Raw genomic sequence first — 19,846 nt, 5'->3', positions numbered from 1 at the left:
CTACAAGTTACATTACCATATCTGTTATAACCCCCAAGTTTCTTTTGTATACATCTTATCCATTTGAGAGGAGGCTAAAAGTTTTGGCTAAAAGTTATACAATTACCAATGAGTATGGGTTGAAAATTGGTTAACAGACAGGAAACAGGGAGTAGGAATGAATGGGTCTTTTTCAGGGTGGCAGGCAGGGATCAGTGCTTGGGTCCCAGATATTCACAATATATATCAATAATTTGGCTGAGGGTACCAAATGTAATATTTCTAAGATTGCTGACAACACAAAACTAGGTGGAATCTTGAGTTGTGAGGAGGATGCAAAGAGGCTTCAAGGCAATTTGGACAAGTTGACTCAGTGGGCAAATAAGTGGCTGATGCAGTATAATGTGGATAAATGTGAAGTTATCCACATCGGAAGGAAAAACAGAAAGGCAGAGTATTATTTAAACGGTGACAGATTGGGGAATGTTGATGTAAAAAAGGGATCTGGGTGTCCTTGTACACCAGTCACTGAAAGCAAACATGCAGGTGCAGCAAGAAGTTAGGAATGCAAATGGTATGTTGGCCTTCATTGCAAGAGGATTTAAGTCCAGGAGCAAGGATGTCATACTGCAGTTATACAGGGTCTTGGTGAGGCCACACCTGGAGTATTGCGCGCAGTTTACTTGCCATAGAGAGAGTGCAGTGAGACTGATCCCTGGGATGGCAGGACTGTCATATGAGGAGAGATTGGGTCGACTAGACCTATAGTCACTCGAGTTTAGAAAAATGAGAGGGGATCTCATTGAAACATATAAAATTCTGACAGGGCTAGACAGACTGGATGCAGGGAAGTTGTTTCCCCTGGCTGGGGGGGCCCAGAACGAAGGGTCACAATCTCAGGATACGGGGTAGGACATTTAGGACTGAGATTAGGAGAAATTTCTTCACTCAGAGGGTGATGAACCTGAGGAATTCTCTACCACAGGAGGCTGTGGAGGCCAAGTCACTGAATATGTTTAAGAAGGAGCTGGATAGATTTCTAGACAGAAAAGGCATCAAGAGGTATGGGGAGAGAGCGGGAATATGGTACTGAGATAGAGGATCAGCCATGATCATATTGAATGGCGGAGCAGACGCTAAGGGCCGAATGGCCTACTCCTGCTCCTATTTTCTATGTTTCTATGAGTAGGAGACAGAGTGACTTGCTGCGAACGATGGTCTGTTTGAGGTTGGGTGGCTGTTTAAAGGCGAGTAGTGGAGGTGTGGGGATGGCCATAGCGAGGTGTTTGTCCTCATTGATGACATGTTGAAGGCTGCGGAGAACATGGCGTAGTTTCTCCGCTCCGGGGAAGTACTGGACGACAAAGGGTACTCTGTCGTTCGCAGCAAATTACCTAGCTTTCAAGAGAACAGCGTCCACGACACCACACAACCCTGCCACGGTAACCTCTGCAAGACATGCCAGATCATCGACACAGATACCACCATCACACGAGAGGACACCACCCACCAGGTGCATGGTTCATACTCCTGTGACTCGGCCAACGTTGTCTACCTCATACGTTGCAGGAAAGGATGCCCCAGAGCATGGTACATTGGCGAGACCATGCAGACGCTGCGACAACGGATGAACGGACACCGCGCAACAATCGCCAAACAGGAGGGTTCCCTCCCAGTCGGGGAACACTTCAGCAGTCATGGACATTCATCCACCGACCTTCGGGTAAGCGTACTCCAAGGCGGCCTTCGAGACACACGACAACGCAAAATCGTCGAGCAGAAATTGATAGCCAAGTTCCGCACCCATGAGGACGGCCTCAACCGGGATCTTGGGTTCATGTCACGCTACACGTTACCCCACCAGCGAACAAATGTTATCTGTTTTTAATATAATGGGTCATTTGCTGGCTTTCTCTGCCTTCCGGATGTTTCTGCCTCTCTCTGTTTTTTTTCCTGTTTGTTTTTTTGTTGAATGTGTATTCGGGGGTTCTGCAGGTGACACCTCTCTGTCTGAACACGGTGATTGCCTTGGCAACGGGCAGTTGCAGGGGCATTCTGTAAACACCATGTATTGTTCTATATGTATAAATGCGTAGGCTTCGAGGAGCTCCTGAACATTTACCTGAGGAAGGAGGAAGCCTCCGAAAGCTTGTGAATTTAAAATAAAATTGCTGGACTATAACTTGGTGTTGTAAAATTGTTTACAATTGTCAACCCCAGTCCATCACCGGCATCTCCACATCTTAACAACTTGAATCATGTGACTGATCTTCCAGGGCTAAAATTCTTGTGTCTCATTAAATTCATCTGCTGATTCCAATGATCTCTTAACTAGAAAACTCTCTATAACAGATTTTTTTTCAAGCAAAATCAATCATTTCCAACTTCCTTTCTACAGAAATCATCATTCTTGACAACATCAGTGTTCATCAGCTGACCAGTCCAGCACTCAATTCTGAGTCTTTTGCTATCCTAAATGACTTCAGGCAACTCATCAATCAACCTACCATATCGTTGGTCAATGCAATAATTCAGTTAATCTCCCACACCTTTTCCTCATCTCCAATCCAACTCTCAATCTGTTTCCTCAGCCCTGGACTCTTTTGACCACAATCTCATATATGGTTATTGCAGAAAACTTGGCAACAAATCACACCCTGAAAACTAGGTTGGATTTATGCGGAGGGTCTTAAAGGAAGAGAAAGGTGGATGGGTTTTGGGAGGCAATTCTAGAAGACATTGGTGGCTGAAGGAAGGGCTGCCAATGGTGGGATGAAAAGTGGGGAGATGCACAGGAGCTGGAGTCAGAGGAAGAGAACTCAGGAGAGCTTTGTAGGGCTGGAGAAGGTTAGAGATAGGGAGGCTCTGAAGAGATTTAAATACAAGGATAAGAATTTTAACGTTGAGGCACTTTGGGAGCAAGAGCCGATGTAGATCAGCGAGGACAGAGGTGATGGAAGAGTGGAATTTGGTGTAGGACAGAATGTGAGCAGCAAAGTATTTGATGAGGTGGAGGGTGGGAGGCTAGTCAAGAAAGCATGAGAGTAATTGAGTTTGGGGTTGACAACGGCAGATGTGAGGGTTGCAGTAGCAAATGGGTTGCGGCAATATTACAGAGGTATAAGTATGTGGTCTTTGTGATAAAGAGAAACAGCACAGGATCAAACAACAGTCTGGTTATATCTGAGATGGTAGATAGCAATGGGCCTGAATTTGCTTAAAACTTGCACCATAATAATGGCTCATCTACAGCGCACACCATTATTGGTGCAGAAATTCCAGGAACTTACGGTATAAGTGACTTATGCCATTACATATACCATGCCATAATTTGCTGGGAATTTTACAATGCTTCACAGAGCCCCTTGCCGAAAAAACTTGAACAGCTAATTATCATAGCTCTGTCACCCATTAAAATTAATGCCGAGATTGAATTAACGCCACTGTGAAGGTCACTGTGATTGCCACAGCATCTTAGGTCTTTACAGAATGGTGCTGGTAGGCTCAGTGTGCTTGGTATAATCACAGAAATAGGAAAAATCATTACTATTTTGGTTTTGAAATGCAGACTATTGACAATCTAAATAAACCTATACTTGAATTAACTGGCTCAAATGATTGGATCGCAAAGTATGGACCTTTGAATTGTATTTAACAAACTGCTTTAAAAAATCAACTATCTGCCAGAGCAGCAGCTCTAACAAAATATCACCCATTGCCAGCCCCTGTCTATAGTATCTGAATGCTCGTGTTCAAAGCAGCTCATTCAGGATTTCCATTTGTATAAGCTATCACAGGTAGGGGTAAAATCACTTTTACACCTCTAATTACTATCAGTGGCCCAGTAAAAAGCTCAGCGCCTTCTATTAAATTCATAACCATTTCATCGTGTTGCATTTTATTTACACCGCTCCCACCCAATTTTAGATATGTTGGCCTTAACAACACATTCCACCTCAGAAATCTGTCTGTAGCAGTAAGGAAGTAGCTGATTAGGTGAATTGGATTTAAACCGATGGCAAAGAGCAGTGAGTCTGTGCTTATCCTTGAGCAACTGCAGTAGCTAAGCTCCAATTTCTACCATTGATCAACACAGTGCACAGCCCAGGTCACTTTCAAGCCAAGGACCCACCCACACAGCATTCTGAGTGGACAAAACATTTCATAAACATTCCCAGAGACCACATGCAAATTCTCATTGGCCAGTTTAGTTGTCAATTGCATGCACAGATGTGTCCGGCCCCCTAGGGAAGTTTGCTATCATGTTATTTACTCTTTACACATATTCAGTTACTTGTCAGTTGCATTGATTTATGTTGCTACATTTCACTTGTTTTAAATGAAACAACAGAGACCTGTCTATACACTGATGAAACATTAAACGATCCAAGATTATTTTGTAGCGAATTCCAGGCCATTGAATTTCAATAGTAATGCAATCCATATTTCATCAGGTTTATTAAATCCTAAGTAGAATACAGTTACTATGTGTTAGTTCAACTATTACACAAAGCATTTCCTTTTACTACAGTACTTTGAGGTCAACTGTTTCAGGAGAGGACATTTAATGCTTTTGCCCTTTCCCGTTGCTGCAGAGGTATCCATTGGCTGCACCGCTTGAGTCGCCGCTATGCTCACTGTGGCGTAGTCTAATTATTTTTCCAGCAGATTGTGGCATGAATTTGCTCTTTTAAACTGGATAGCCAGGTGGTGAAGCATGGAATACTTGAGCCTGGTCTTAAGTTGCTTCCCAGCCTTTATTCAGAGAGATCCACATTACCACCCACACTACACCCTAGATCAGCGCTCTTATAAATGGATACAAGAGCATTTCCAATTGATACAGACCACCTGAATACAATTAACACTAATTGATAAAAATCACAGATATAATTAATATTTGCCACTGAAGGATCAGGGAGCACAACGATCCAACTTATAGAAAGAACAAACTTGCAATTATACAACGCCTTTCATGACCTCGGCGTCCCAAAGCGCTTTACAGCCAATAAAGTACTGTTGAAGTGTAGTCACTGTTGTAATGTAGGAAATGGTATTTGTTGCCAATATCACCACTGCAGCGAATTCCAGGCCACAATATTTGTTTTCCAGCTTAAAAGGGTGCCAGTAAACAGTTGAATGAGCACTTATTTCCTCAGACAGAACAAACGTGAGCAATTATACTATTATGTTGAGTAGTTTACTTGTAATCAACCTTTTAGAGATGATCCACCCTGAGTTCAGTTTCTCACGTCAGCCGACAGCCATAGTACGTGCCCATTTTTGCACAATAAATTCCATCTGTCAATCCCACTAGCCTATCTTCTCCTATAGTCTTTCACAATCTTCATTACAATTTACCATAACCAATTTGACAACCCAGCACAGACCGCTGTAGAACATCATTCACTCACATCTTTCCAGTCTGAGAAAACTTCCTTTCACATGTACTCTTGGCTTTCTGCTCTATCCATGTGATCATGTTCCTTTTAATTGTATGCTCCATTATCTTTGCCATAAGTCTATGTGCTTTATCAAATGCTGCTTAAAAATCCATATAAACCACATCCACCTCATTTCCCTTATTTATCCTCTCTTATTTCTTCAAAGAATTCTGTACAGTCAAGAACCAATCCTTTAAAATTCCCTACCAACTGGTCGTGATTAATTCATGTTATGTTTCTCCAAGTGCTTAGTAATTTCACCCCCATATTATAGACCCGAGTAGGTTACCAACTGAAGACAGTAGGAGCACAATTTTTTTTAAAAACAGAAGTCGCACACCAGCACGGCTAAATCACACAGCAATAGAAACTTCAGACACATCGCCTGATCTTTCTCTTGGCTAGGAAAAAAGATCCAAACGTATCCCTCCTGGTTTCGAAGTTAGCCAATGGCTGTTTTTGCTCCTCCACCATGCTAGAATGGTAGTCCTACTGCTACCAACTCCTGCATGCCATTAAGACAGACAAGCTCAATTAAAAAAAATCTAAATATTTTTAAACCTTTAAAATAGCTTTAAAAAATTTAAATATCTAAATATCTTTAAAACTAACCCACTTTTGGCAGTAATTTAATAAACATTCCTTAAATTTTAATAAAAATATGGGGTCATGCTACTTTGGAATGTCCCATGGGGAGGGCAGATTCCTGGAACAATGTTACCACTGACTGCAAAGCATATTTGCTAGCATGGGGGCACAGAGTACTCCCAGCAATTCACAGCTTGCTCAGACAAAAAATACAGACTACACAGAAAGACACACGAAACTGGAATTCAGGATTATTCCTTTTTTAATGTGGGTTTTAATCCAGTCCATCCAGGCTGGTGGGTGAAAATTATTTTTCTATTATTACAATGGTTTTACGTGAAATGGGCTTGAGCACCGTCAATCCATCTTTACCGGACAGGGGCTCAGAATATAATATTGCCTACAAACTGCAATTAAACTTGATTCATAGAAACCATAAGTGTGCATAAAGGAAAAGTTCACACTTATACAAGGCATAGACCTCTGTAGATGTGGGTAATCCATTTTTCAAGGGTAGAGTAAGAGGATTGTTACCCAGCTCTAGCTCACCGCCACCTCTCTCGATTTCTCCACTGACTCTGATTTGTCACACTGCTGATCCGACATCCAGTATTGGATGAGCAGAAACTTCCTCCAATTAAATATTGGGAAGACCAAAGCCATTGTCTTCAATTCCCGCCACAAAAATTCATTCCCTAGCCACCGACTCCATCCCTCTCCCTGGCCACTGTCCGATGCTGAACCAGACCATTTCGCCACCTTGGCGTCCCACATGACCTTGAACTGAGCTTACAACCCCATATCCTCACCATCACCAAGACCACCTACTTCCACGTCTGCAACATCACCATCTCCACTCCTGCCTCAGCTCATCTGCTGCTGAAACCCTCATCCATGCCATTGTTAGCACTAGACTTGAATATTCCAATGATCACCTGGCCAGCCTCCCACCTTGCACCCCCCCCCCTTAAAGTTAAGCTCATCCAAAACTCTACTGCCTGTATCCTAACTCGCACCAAGTCCCATTCACCCATCACCCCTGTGCTCACTGACCTACGTTAGCTCCCGGTCCAGCAACACCTGGATTTTAAAATTCTCATCCTTGTTTTCAAATCCCTCCTTGGCCTCTCCCCTCCCTATTTCTGTAACCTCCTCCAGCCCTACAACCCTCTGAGATCTCTGCGCTCCTCCAATTCTGGCCGCTTGCAGCATCACTAATTTTAATCGCTCCGCCTTTGGTGGCCGTGCCTTCAGCCTAGGTCCTAAGCTCTCAAATTCCCTCCCCAATCCTCTCCACCTCTATACTTCTCTCTCCTCCTTTAAGACGCTCCTTAGAAGCTATCTCTTTGACTACATGTCCTAATATCGCCTTACATGGCTCAGTGCCAAATTTTGTTTGATAATGCTCCTTGGGACGCTTTACTACGTTGATGGTGCTATATAAATGCAATTGTTATTGCATCTAATTTTGCCAAGCCAAAGTTAGGAGTGCTTTGGCTTGGCAAAATTAGATGCAATAACAGACAGTGGGTGGCCAAAATGAAAGAGTGTTCAATTCTCCAGCACTGATTTTCCTCATCCTGATAGGTAATCAGGCTTATTTAGTGCACTGGTACTATTATGCGAAAGGAGAAATCACATTAAGCTCTTATGCTTTAATGCCATCAGTAGCAGATTTGTAAGAGACTTTGGAGAGTCCGAGAGGTGAGCGCAGTGTAAAAGGAGAGTCCGAGAGCAGGAGGAGAGTCCGAGAGGTGAGCGCAGTGTAAAAGGAGAGTTCAGAGAAGTGAGCGCAGTGTAAAAAGAGTTCAGAGAAGTGAGCGCCGTGTAAAAGGAGAGTTCAGAGAGATGAGCGCAGTGTAAAAGGAGAGTTCAGAGAGATGAGCGCAGTGTAAAAGGAGAGTTCAGAGAGATGAGCGCAGTGTAAAAGGAGAGTTCAGAGAGATGAGCGCAGTGTAAAAGGAGTCTCGAGAGCTGGAAGAGAGTCCGAGAGGTGAACGCAGTGTAAAACTAAGGCAAGTCATGGCAGCAGAGCTAGCGCCCGTGATATACTCCTCCTGCACTATGTGGGAAGTCATGGACACTACAGGTGTCCCTGGCGACCATGTGTGCAGGAAGTGTGTCCAGCTGCAGCTACTGACTAACCGCATTTCGGAGCTGGAGCTGCGGGTGGATTCACTGTGGAGCATCCGCGACGCTGAGATTATTGTGGATAGCATGTTCAGTGAGGTGGTCACACCGCAGGTAAAGATTATGCAGGCAGAAAGGAAATGGGTGACCGCCAGGCAGAGTAAAAGGATTAGGCAGGTAGAGCAGGAGTCCCTTGGGGCCATCTCCCTCTCAAACAGATATACCGTACTGGATACTGTTGGGGGAAAGCAGCAAGAGCCAAGTTTGTAGCACCTCGGGTGGCTCTGCTGCACAGGAGGGGAGGAATAAGAGTGGCAGGGCTATATTGATAGGGGATTCAATTGTAAGGGGAACAGACAGGTGTTTCTGCGGCCACAAACGTGACTCCAGGATGGTATGTTGCCTCCCAGGTGCTCAGGTCAAGGATGTCACAGAGCAGCTGCAGGGCATTCTGGAGGGGGAGGATGAACAGCCAGTAGTCGTGGTCCATATCGGTACCAACGACATAGGTAAAAAAAGGGATGAGGTCCTGCAAGATGAATTTAAGGAGTTAGGAGATAAATTAAAAAGCAGGACCTCAAAGGTAGTGATCTCAGGATTACTACCAGTGCCAGGTGCTAGTGAGTATAGGAACAAGAGACTAGACCAGCTGAATGCGTGGCTGCAGGGATGGTGTAGGAGGGAGGGATTTAGATTCCTGGGACATTGTATCCGGTTCTGGGGAAGGTGGGACCTGTACAAGCGGGACCGGGACCTATGTCCTCACGGGGGTGTTTGCTAGTGCTGTTGGGGAAGGTTTAAACTAGAATGGCAGGGGGATGGAAACCTGAGCAGGGAGGCAGAGGAGGGGGAAACAAGGATAGGAACAAAAGGCAGAAAGGGAAGAAGCAATAGTGGAAGGCAGAGAAAACAAAGGTGAAAAACAAATAGGGCCATAGTGCAAAATAAAACTAAGATGACTAGCAATCTTTAAAAGACAAGTCTAAAGGCATTGTGTCTTAATGGGCAGAGCATTCGCAATAAGCTAGATGAATTAACAGCGCAAATAGATATTAACAGTTATGATATAGTTGCAATTACGGAGACATGGCTGCAGGGTGACCAAGGATGGGAACTGAACATCCAGGGGTATTCAATATTTAGGAAGGACAGGCAAAAAGGGAAAGGAGGTGGGGTAGCGCTGTTAGTAAAGAAGGGTATCAATGCAATAGTGGGGAAGGATATTGACTCGGAAAATCACGATGTGGAACCTGTATGGGTGGAGCTAAGAAACACCAAGGGGCAGAAAACGTTGGTGGGGGTTGTCTATAGGCCCCCAAACAGTAGTGGAGATGTAGGGAAGGGCATTAAACAGGAAATTAGAGACGCATGCAAGAAGGGTACAACTATAATCATGGGTGACTCTAATCTAACATATAGATTGGTCAAACCAAATTCGCAATAATACTGTGGGGGAGGAATTCCTGGAGTGTGTACGTGGTGGTTTTCCAGACCAATACGTTGAGGAACCAACTAGAGAACAGGTGATCCTAGGCTTGGTATTGTGCAGTGAGAAAGGATTAATTAGCAATCTTGTTGATAGGGGTCCCTTAGGGAAAAGCGACCATAACATGATAGTATTCCTCATTAAGATGGAGAGTGAAGTAATTGAATCCAAAACTACAGTCCTGAATCTAAATAAAGGAAATTACGAAAGTATGAGGTGTGAGTTGGTTACAATAGATTGGGGAACTTTACTAAAAGGGATGACGGTGGATAGGCAATGGCTAATACTTAAAGAACATATGCAGGAATTACAAAAATTATTCATTCCTGTCTGGCGCAAAAATAACACAGGTAAGGTGGCTCAACCGTGACTTACAAAAGAAATTAGGGATAGTATTAGATCCAAAGAGGAGACGTATAAAATTGCCAGAAAGCCTGAGGATTGGGAGCAGTTAGAATTCAACAAAGGAGGACAAAGAGATTGATTAAGAGGGGAAAAATAGAGTATGAGAGTAAACTAGCAGGGAACATAAAAACTGGCTGTAAAAGCTTCTATAAATATGTCAAGAGAAAAAGATTAGTGAAGACAAATGTAGGTCCCTTACAGTCAGAAATGGGGGAAATTATAATGGGGAACAAAGAAATGGCAGAACAATTAAACGCTTACTTTGGTTCTGTCTTCACAAAGGAGGACACAAATAACCTCCCAGAAATGTCAGGGAACCAAGGGTCTAGTGAGAGGGAGGAACTGAAGGAAACCAGTATTAGTTAAAAAAAAAGTGGTAGGGAAATTCACAATATATATCAATGATTTGAATGAGGGAACAAAATGTAACATTTCCAAGTTTGCAGACGACACAAAGCTGGGGTGGAATGTGAGCTGTGAGGAGGATGCAAAGAGGCTCAAATGTGATTTAGACAAGTTGGGTGAGTGGGCAAGAACATGGCAGATGCAGTATAATGTGGATAAATGTGAGGTTATCCACTTTGGTTGTAAAAACAGAAAGACAGATTATTATTTGAATGGTGATAGATTGGGAAAAGGGGAGGTGCAATGAGACCTGGGTGTCCTTGTACACCAGTCACTGAAAGCGAGTATTCAGGTGCAGCAAGCAGTTAGGAAGGCGAATGGTATATTGGCCTTCATTGCAAGAGGATTTGAGTACAGGAGCAGGGATGTCTTACTGCAGTTATATAGGGCCTTGGTGAGACCACACCTGGAGTATTGTGTGCAGTTATGGTCTCCTTATCTGAGGAAGGATGTCCTTGCCATGGAGGGAGTGCAACGAAGGTTTACCAGACTGATTCCTGGGATGGCAGGAGTGACGTATGAAGAGAGATTGGGTCGACTAGGCCTATATTCACTAGAGTTTAGAAGAATGAGTGGTGATCTCATCGAAACACATAAAATTCTAACAGGACTAGACAGACTAGATGCAGGGAGCATGTTCCCGATGGCTGGGGAGTCCAGAATCAGGGGTCACAGTCTTAGGATACGGGGTATGCCGTTTAGAACTGAGATGAGGAGAAATTTCTTCACTCAGAAGGTGGTGAACCTGTGGAATTCTCTACCACAGAATGCAGTGGAGGCCAAGTCATTAGATGTATTCGAGAAGGAGACAGATATATTTCTTAATGCTAAAGGGATCAAGGGATATGGGGAAAAATCAGGAACAGGGTACTGAGTTAGATGATCAGCCATGATCATTTTGAATGGCGGAGCAGGCCCGAAGGGCCTACTCTTGCTCCTATTTTCTATGTTTCCATGTAACAACTAGCACTTCACACTGGAGTTAAACAGCTCAAAATGTGCTCCACTGGAAGTTTGGAAGGATCAGATCTATCTACTCCTAGCTATTCTTTATAGATCAAGTACATCATCATGTTCCATCAAAATCATGAAAAAAGGGCTGGTGAACATAAAATCAAAAATAAAGCAAATATGTGTTGAAAATATTTAAGAAAAATCTGTTTTGCAAACCATTGTAAATTTAAAGAGATCAGCAATGCATAGCTACCTAAAACATTACAAGTTATTCACTCTAAATTTTACATTTATTATACATCTTTTCTCCCCTTTGGCTTTCAATGGGATGGCCAACTCCAGCCTCTATTCTATAACACGAGATCTGAAGTACATATTGCATCTTAAAATGTTATCCTAGATTTTCAATCTCAATCTTTGATGCGTTTGTCACAACTTCCCAGTCATCATCCACCTCATGAACATTGATGACTGAAATCAGATCAAGTAGTAATACAACAGAAACACTAGATGGCATTGCCACATAGATTCTATGCAGTGTAATCTCCATGGGCCTCAAAATTCAAACTGCAATGGCTGCACTTAACTATAGGATGTATATAAAAACCCAGCACCTTCTGAATCACTTGTCTGCACAATCATATTTTCAGTCAGCTTACTCGTCTCAATTCCCAAGTACAGACAGTCATCCATTAATACTTTTCGATTATTTTGTTTCTGATACCATTCAAATGTTACATCTGGTCAACAGTTCTGATCAAGTTTTTAATGTCCATTATACAAATGCAATCTAAAAGGAGGCCTACAACTACAGTTCGCTGACCCACTATTAAGAAGCTAGCAATGTTAAAAGCATGTTTTCCATCTCACCTCCTCATATGGAATGAACAGTGCACCCTAGAGCTGATTAGTAATCTGGCATACTACTAAACAGTATTGGGGCTGCAAACATCTAACGCTGAGCAAACTGAGTCACAAACCACTTATGGATAGGTTTACAGCTGTAACTTCCAGTGATACCGTGCCCGCCACTTTTCCACTCACCATATAGCTTATCTCCTCGACTCTACAGCTCTAAACTGGAAGTAATTATAAAGGATTATCTGATTGTACAAGCTTGGTGACCAGCCTCCCTGAAGCAGAACTGTTTTTTAGCTGCTTTCTACCTTTTCACCTTTCCGGCAGCAGTGGCCCTACTGGTAACAAGTCTACTGCAAGTATAGTACAGTTATTGAAACATAGAGGCCTCTTCATTTTATCTCGGTTGCAATTAAGGAGGAGAATCAAGTGTCTAGAATCATGCAGCCTCAGATTAAAATCCTCATGGCTCCACCAACTGAACTATCAAGGCTCAACATGCTAGGGAACTGTATCTAGCCAAGTCAATTTGAACAAGATCACAAGTTGACTTACTTAATCAACCTATTATCCACTCCTTGGTGAAACATAGATGGTCATCCATTATTATCATTCGATCAGTTTCTACCAATGTTTTAACCACTACGTCCTACTGTTCAGTCATTTTTTTTGCACCCGAAAGTTTGAACTTTTCAGTAATTCAATTTAAGCAACTGAAACAAAGAGCACAGAAGATTTTCCAAACTAAAAAACTTGAATCATCCAACAATTCAAATTAAGCAATTTCAAATTAACAGTAGATGACATTTTTCAAATTCCTTGATTTTTTTTGTGGGAGTTAGGATAGGAGACAAGAGAAAACACTGTACTTACAAGCTTACGTTTAAAAAAAATTACATTTATATAGCACCTTATCATCCCTCAGGAACACCCCAAAATACTTCACATACAATAAATTGCTTTCAAGTCTAGTCACTATTATTTATACAGTACAGAACTCTTCACTACTAGGACCACACTGACAGGATAGTACCTTTAGTATGCCTAACCTTTCAAAATTACATTTGCAAGTCAAATGAGAGTGCAAGAAGTGCATTAAAAAAGGACAGTTTCATTTTGGGTTTTATAAATAAGGACATGAGGGATCAGATGAAGCCTCGATTTAATGCCTTATCTGAAAGACGGCACCTCTGACAGCACAGTGCTCCCTCAGTACTGCACTGAATTGTCAGCCTAGATTTTAGGTAAAATCTAATACATTGTGCAATTTACCAGAAGATGTAGCATTGGTGTTTCACTCTGGAGTGGCGATTCAACCCACAACCTTCTGAGGCAGAGGTAAAACTGCTGCAACTGAGCCACAGCTGACATTACAGAAAAGACACTGAAGCCTGAGTGTATAATGCAGGTTCATCAGGATGATGCTAAGGATTAGAAACAACAGTTATGAGGAGACAGTTTCGATACTGGGACAATAACTTGCATTTATATAGCACCTTTAAGGTAGTAAAACATTCCAAGGCGCTTCACAGGAGCATAATCAAACAAAATTTGACACCGAGCCATATAAGGAGATATTAGGACTGGTGGCCAAAAGATAGGTTTTTAGGAGTGTCTTAAAAGGAGGAGGTAGAGAGGCGGAGAGGCTTAGGGAGGGAATTCCAGAGCTTAGGGCCTGGGCAGCTGAAGGCATAGCTGCTAGTGGAGCACAGAAAGTTACGAGAAGATTTAACAAAGGTTTTTAAAATTACAGTGGGCTTCGATAGGATAAAAAGGGAAAAATTATTTTCTCTGGTTGGGGAGGCACAATTACAGAGTCATCAATTAAAATGGTCACTAAGAGAGCAAGGAGAGGGGTTAGGGAAAAATGTTGAGTGCAAAGAGTTGTTAAATAGAATGCTTTGCCACAGGGAGTACTTGAGGCATAGACGATTGCATCTTTTAAGGGTGAAGAAAATAAATATGTGAAGCGGAGGAAGAAAGCAGGCGATGGGGAGAGAATAGCCTTGGACTGCTCTTACAAAAGACGGCACAGACAAAATGTGACAAATGGCCTCCTTTGGTGTTGTCAACTTCCACAGAAGCTGTCAACTTCAACAATCAGAACACTATTTTCATACACTTGTGCAAAATATTGATAAAACATCGATGTTATGGGGTGGAATTTCCTGCGAGGGCAGAATCGGGAAGTTACTCAAAATTGCACCCATTTTACCAATGTCTATTTACACCCAAATTTACCACAAATTTTATCAGTATACACCAGAACATAAGAATGGGCATAAATTGGGAGAGCTGTCCCACAAGCTAGTCAAGAAACAGCCTGACATAGTCATATTCACAGAATCATACCTTTCAGCCAACGTCCCAGACTCTTCCATCACCATCCCTGGGTATGTCCTGTCCCATCGGCAGGTCAGACCCAGCAGAGGTGGCGGTACAGTGATATGCAGTCAGGAGGGAGTGGCCCTGGGAGTCCTCAACATTGACTCTGGACCCCATGAAATCTCATGGCATCAGGACAAACATGGGCAATGAAACCTCCTGCTCATTACCACCTACCGTCCTCCCTCAGCTGATGGATCAGTCCTCCTCCATGGTGAGCGCCACTTGGTGGAAGCACTGAGGGTAGCGAGGGCACAGAATGTACTCTGGGTGGGGGACTTCAATGTCCATCACCAGAGTGGCACGGTAGCACTACTACTGACCGAGCTGGCCGAGTCCTGAAGGACATAGCTGCCAGATTGGGCCTGCGGCAGGTGGTGAGCGAACCAACATGAAGGAAAAAATTAACCTCGTCCTCATCAATCTACCTGTTGCAGATGCATCCGTCCATGACAGTATTGGTAGGAGTGACCACCGCACAGGCCTTGTGGAGATGAAGTCCCGTCTTCGCACTGAGGACACCATCCAACGTGTTGTGTGGCACTACTACCATGCCAGATGGGATGGATTCAGAACAGATCTAGCAGCTCAAAACTGGGCATCCATGAGGCACTATGGGCCATCAGCAGCAGCAGAATTGTATTCCAGCACAATCTGTAACCTCATGGCCCGGCATATTCCTCACTCTCCCATTACCAACAAGTCAGGGGATCAACCCTGGTTCAATGAGGAGTGTAGAACAGCATGCCAGGAACAGCACCAGGCGTACCTAAAAATGAGGTGTCAACCTAGTGAAGCTACAACTCAGGACTACATGCATGCTAAACAGCGGAAACAACATGCTATGGACAGAGCTAAACAATTCCACAACCAATGGATCAAATCAAAGTTCTGCAGTCCTGCCACATCCAGTCATGAATGGTGGTGGACAATTAAACAACTATCAGGAGGAGGAGGCTCTGTGAATATCCCCATCCTCAATGATGGCAGAGTCCAGCACGTGAGTGCAAAAGACAAGGCTGAAGTGTTTGCAACCATCTTCAGCCAGAAGTGCCGAGTGGATGATCCATTTCGGCCTCCTCCCGATATCCCACAGTGTAGAAGCTTATCTAGGATTGCAACGGGATCTTGATAAATTGGGCCAGTGGGCCGATGAATGGCAGATGGAGTTTAATTTAGATAAATGTGAGGTGATGCATTTTGGTAGATCGAATCAGGCCAGGACCTACTCCGTTAATGGTAGGGCGTTGGGGAGAGTTATAGAACAAAGAGATCTGGGAGTACAGGTTCATAGCTCCTTGAAAGTGGAGTCACAGGTGGATAGGGTGGTGAAGAAGGCATTCAGCATGCTTGGTTTCATTGGTCAGAACATTGAATACAGGAGTTGGGATGTCTTGTTGAAGTTGTACAAGACATTAGAAAGGCCACACTTGGAATACTGTGTACAGTTCTGGTCACCCTATTATAGAAAGGATATTATTAAACTAGAAAGAGTGCAGAAAAGATTTACTAGGATGCTACCCGGACTTGATGGTTTGACTTATAGGGAGAGGATGGATAGACTGAGACTTTTTTCCCTGGAGAGTAGGAGGTTAAGGGGTGATCTTATAGAAGTCTATAAAATAATGAGGGGCATAGATAAGGTAGATAGTCAAAATCTTTTCCCAAAGGTAGGGGAGTCTATAACGAGGGGGCATAGATTTAAGGTGAGAGGGGAGAGATACAAAAGGGTCCAGAGGGGCAATTTTTTCACTCAAAGGGTGGTGAGTGTCTGGAACGAGCTGCCAGAGGCAGTAGTAGAGGCGGGTACAATTTTGTCTTTTAAAAAGCATTTGGACAGTCACATGGGTAAGATGGGTATAGAGGGATATGGGCCAAGTGCAGGCAATTGGGACTAGCTTAGTGGTATAAACTGGGCGACATGGACATGTTGGGCCGAAGGGCCTGTTTCCATGTTGTAAACTTCTATGATTCTATGATTCTATCACAGAAGCCAGTCTTCAGCCAATTCCATTCACTCCACGTGATATCAAGAAACGGCTGAGTGCACGGGATACAGCAAAGGCTATGGGCCCCGACAACATCCCGGCTGTAGTGCTGAAGACTTGTGCTCCAGAACTAGCCGCGCCTCGAGCCAAACTGTTCCAGTACAGCTACAACACTGGCATCTACCTGACAATACGGAAAATTGCCCAGGAACGTCCTGTCCACAAAAAGCAGGACAAATCCAATCCGGCCAATTATCACCCCATCAGTCTACTCTCAATCATCAGCAAAGTGATGGAAGGTGTCGTCGACAGTGCTATCAAGTGGCATTTACTCACCAATAACCTGCTCACCGATGCTCAGTTTGGGTTCCACCAGGACCACTCGGCCCCAGACCTCATTACAGCCTTGGTCCAAACATGGATCAGAGCTGAATTCCAGAGGTGAGGTGAGAGTGACTGCCTTTGACATCAAGGCAGCATTTGACAGAGTGTGGCACCAAGGAGCCCTAGTAAAATTGAAGTCAATGGGAATCAGGGGGAAAACTCCCCAGTAGCTGGAGTCATACCTAGCACAAAGGAAGATGGTAGTGGTTGTTGGAGGCCAATCATCTCAGCCCCAGGACATTGCTGCAGGAGTTCCTCAGGGCAGTGCCCTTGGCCCAACCATCTTCAGCTGCTTCATCAATGACCTTCCCTCCATCATAAGGTCAGAAATGGGGATGTTCGCTGATGATTGCACAGTGTTCAGTTCCATTCGCAACCCCTTGGATAATGAAGCAGTCCATGCCCTCAAGCAGCAAGACCTGGGCAACATCCAGGCTTGGGCTCATAAGTGGCAAGTAATATTCACGCCAGACAATTGCCAGGCAATGACCACCTCCCCTTGACATTCAACGGCGTTACCATTGCCGAATCCCCCACCATCAACCATTGACCAGAAACTTAACTGAACCAGCCATATAAATAATGCGGCTACAAGAGCAGGTCAGAGGCTGGGTATTCTGCGGCGAGCGACTCACTTCCTGACGCCCCAAAGCCTTTCCACCATCTACAAGGCACAAGTCAGGAGTGTGATGGAATACTCTCCACTTGCCTGGATGAGTGCAGCTCCAACAACACTCAAGAAGCTCAACACCATCCAGGACAAAGCAGCCCACTTGATTGCCACCCCATCCACCACCCTAAACATTCACTCCCTTCACCACCGGCACACTGGGGCTGCAGTGTGTACCATCTACAGGATGCACTGCAGCAACTCGCTTCTTCAACAGCACCTCCCAAACCCACGACCTCTACCACCTAGAAGGACAAGGGCAGCAGGCACATGGGAACAACACCACCTGCACATTCCCCTCCAAGTCACACACCATCCCAACTTGGAAACATATCGCTGTTCCCTCATCGTCGCTGGGTCAAAATCCTGGCACTCCCTTTTTGACAGCACTGTGGGAGAACCTTCACCATACGGACTGCAGTGGTTCAAGGCGGCGGCTCACCACCACCTTCTCAAGGGCAATTAGGGATGGGCAATAAATGCTGGCCTTGCCAGCGATACCCACATCCCATGAACGAATAATAAAAAAATAACAAGCAGAAATCAGCGTAAACAATCAGGGCCCAAGGGAAGTGCCGAACTCACACCATATATTCTTTTTAAAGTACAAAAATTGAAGTTTTAAGCCATCTATCATTCATGCACCCTTGGCACAGCATGTTTAAGAACATGCAATCGTGGAAGCTGTTCAATTACTAATGTGTTTTATACTGATGCCATAAAAATGCATTCAAAGGTACATAAGATACCATTATAATGAGCTGAGATTTGTTCAGGCGCAGGGATCGATCGACAGTCATAAAAGAGCGAGGAAATTCTGGTGTAGTGTAATTATGCACATAACACACTTGCATCTGAATTCCCTTGATGTTTTACGCCTGGTATTTGCTTTACGCCCCAATTACATGTGTCTCTGGGAGCAAATACACAGAAAATTCCAGGCCTCATCTTCTGGTAAATTCTGCAATACATTAGTTTTTACCAAAAGTGAACTTAACCACCCAATTCCAAATATTTCAGGACAGAGAAAGAGGGGTGGTTGAATCATCGGATTTTAGAGATCTCACTGCCCACACCTGCCCTGGTCGGTCAATGGGCCTGTCGGTCACCGGCCGCCCGCTGCCGCAGGGTCTCTGCCCCACTCCTCTTGGATTAAAACCTGCAGCGAGTGTCGGGACCGGAAAACAACGCCCAGCCAAGTGTACTTATACTGCCAGTCAGGCGGGAGTCCGGTCCGGCCTGTGCGCGGCCAACCGGCGAGGTATACCCTGTATAACAGTACCTGCTCTCTCTCGATGCTCCTCACTCTAATTCAGGCTGAGCGTCTCCACGCCGAACCAGGACCGCGCCATCAGCCAGCCCTGCACATGCGCATAACACTATCTGGCGCGGGCGATTACGTCACAGCAAAGAGCTGCTGGACTCCCGGAACCGCGCCATCTAGCGATAGAAAGACAAATTCATAGCAATACTTTGTGTCGCAAGTTGAGATTTGGTCACTCTTGTAAAATATTAAGTAATGTGGTGTATGTGTATTTTCCATAAGTTTACTCCGACTTGCTATTTCTTGTTCTCGGGATACTGGCGACACTCGCAAGGCCATTTATTATTGTTTGTTTATGGTCCAAATATGGTACATTTGGGTTGGAGGAATAACAACAACAACTTGCATTCATATAGCATCTTTAACATATTAAAATGTCCTAAGGTGCTTCACAGGAGTGTTATCAAACAAAATTTGACACTGTGCCATATAAAGAGATATTAAGACAGGTGACCAAAAGGTTGGTCAAAGAGGTAGGTTTTAAGGAGGTTTTAATGGGGTAGAGCAGCAAAGGGCTAGCATAAATGTCTTTAAGGGGAAGCTCGATAAGTACATGAAGGAGAAAGGAATAGAAGGATATGCAGGTAATGTTAGATGATATAGGGTGGGATGAGACTCGTGGAGCACAAACACTGGCATAGACCAGTTGGGCTGAATGGCCTGTTTCTGTGCTGTAAATTCTATGTAATTCTATGTATATCCTACTGAATTTTTTTCACTATTACAGTTGTATTTAGTATTTCTAAGACAGTAATAAGATTTGATTTATTTGGAAGCATAAAACATCTTAAAGGAAATCAAAAGCAAAATACTGCAGATGCTGTAAATCTGAAATAAAAACAGAAA

General features: G+C 43.9%; 1 protein-coding gene across 1 annotated transcript in view; it reads right to left on the bottom strand.

Moving 5' to 3' along the window:
• ipo11 (importin 11) overlaps window positions 1–19,043 on the bottom strand; it is a 711,960-nt gene extending 692,917 nt beyond the window's left edge. The window contains exon 1 of the mRNA XM_067986592.1: window positions 18,959–19,043. The gene's annotated coding sequence lies outside the window, so the exon portion shown is untranslated. The remainder of the gene's footprint in view (window positions 1–18,958) is intronic.
• Between the last annotated feature and the right edge of the window lie 803 nt (window positions 19,044–19,846).

Source organism: Heptranchias perlo, chromosome 1, assembly GCF_035084215.1.
Source record: "Heptranchias perlo isolate sHepPer1 chromosome 1, sHepPer1.hap1, whole genome shotgun sequence".
Lineage (NCBI taxonomy): Eukaryota > Metazoa > Chordata > Chondrichthyes > Hexanchiformes > Hexanchidae > Heptranchias > Heptranchias perlo.
This window is presented reverse-complemented; position numbering and strand designations above follow the sequence as displayed.